This window comes from Meleagris gallopavo, chromosome 6 (assembly GCF_000146605.3).
Source record: "Meleagris gallopavo isolate NT-WF06-2002-E0010 breed Aviagen turkey brand Nicholas breeding stock chromosome 6, Turkey_5.1, whole genome shotgun sequence".
Lineage (NCBI taxonomy): Eukaryota > Metazoa > Chordata > Aves > Galliformes > Phasianidae > Meleagris > Meleagris gallopavo.
This window is the reverse complement of record NC_015016.2, coordinates 35521004-35522711: the sequence shown is the minus strand read 5'-3', so window position 1 is coordinate 35522711 and position 1708 is coordinate 35521004. Positions and strand designations below refer to the sequence as shown.

The 1708-nt window shown below is 35.4% G+C and overlaps 1 long non-coding RNA gene across 1 annotated transcript in view; it reads left to right on the top strand.

Moving 5' to 3' along the window:
- LOC104911525 overlaps positions 1-1708 on the top strand; it is a 50078-nt gene that overhangs the window by 25382 nt on the left and 22988 nt on the right. The window lies entirely within an intron of this gene.

Genomic DNA, 1708 nt, shown 5'->3' with positions numbered 1-1708 from the left:
CATACAAAAATGTACTGAGTAGAAGTAGCTCAATTAGTCTTCCAGAAAAGCACCTTGTGGTTTCTTTCTGAGGAGCTGGGTGAATCTGTGCAGATTTCAACCCAGAGCAATAAGCTGTTTCTGTCTCCAGGAGTTGAACCAGCTTGCTACACAAGATATTGTATAGACTTACTGATGTCTAACTCTGCTTCATGCAGCTTTCTTGCATGTAAAACAAATGTGGTTTTCTGATAATACTGCTGATAAGAGGCTAGTTGGTAATCCCATGTGGGTTTTCAGCAACAACTGAATAATGAGACTGGAGGAAAAGTAACGAGCGAAGAGAGAATGTATTTTATCCTAGATATTCTACATATCTGAGGCACTATCTCTCCAAGTTGGGAAATGCATAAGAGATAGAAGTCTCAGTGCTAATTAGGACTATTTCCCCAAGTTAAGAATGTTTCTAGGTTTTCTGCCAGCTAATGCCCAAATTTACAGTATTTCTGCATACAGTATTTTCTGGTTATATTCTGTAGAAATTATATTCTTTATGTCCTAGAAACACAACATTCTTTACAGAATGCTTTTGTGTACTTAAAATTCTTACATCTTATTTATGAATTGAAAAATCAAGAAAGATAATGATAAAGTGAAGTCCCTAGAGATTTAAATGTGAGCTAGAGAGTCAATAAAACTTGTTAAATTAAAAATATATTGCTATGTAAAAGCACGAAATAGTTGTGCAATATGAGCTCAATTACTAACTAAATACCAGTACGTATGTTCTTGGAATGAAATCTGATAAAAAGCTACTAGAAAGCCATCATCTAGTCCAGAGGAAAGCAGCTTTCACATTGTGTTTTGTCTTTGTGCATGAAAATAAACATTAGCCCTAGTAGGTGATCAGTTATGGTACAATTAGCTGCATTTGCAGTGCTGGGATGTGGGGCTGAACTTCTGTCAGATTGACAAAATTATTTCATGATTGAGAAAGCTCCTTTAAGCTTCAAAGTTCTATCTTTATATTTTATTTTTCTACGTAAATTTTGAGCTTCTGAGAATAAAGTTTATGAAAATACAGGTGTAAGAATGTTCCTTGTGACTTGAGTTCTAACACTGTGATGGGATTAGATTAAGTTTGTACAATCCTGATTCTCATTAGGAGCCCTGTCAGAAAGCTGGATTCATGTTGTGCCATTTTCTATTCTCATTACTGTTTTTGTCACAAGAATGAAATTTTTCATCTGTCATACAGGCTGGAAAAGACAGCAGCCTGCAAGTGTATTACGATAACCTTTCTAGCATTTTGCAGTTTGACAGGCTGTGCCTTTTTGCTTTGTTCTCTTTAATGGTTTTTCAATCTATGTGAGGAGAGAGAAGGGATGAATATCCATCTTGAGATGTAGCACATGATTAATAGTGTTGCCTGTGTCCAGAGGACTGAGACTTTCCAAATTGAACCTGTTGCAAAAAGAATAACTGATATCAAAGCATTGCTAATGTGAAGTGTCCCTTTTCACTACTCTGTGGTCCAAGAATCTGAGATGAAGCTAAAAAATGAAGGTGTCTAATTTATACCTGTTTGTACAAATTAATGATTGCTTTAGCCAGCTATTACTGAATGTCCCAAGGTTTTCAAGTAAAACAAAGATGATTAGCTGTCAAAGTTTTTATGATACTTAGCCTAACACTTCCTGTTCCCAATTTCATCTAATTACCATGGTTT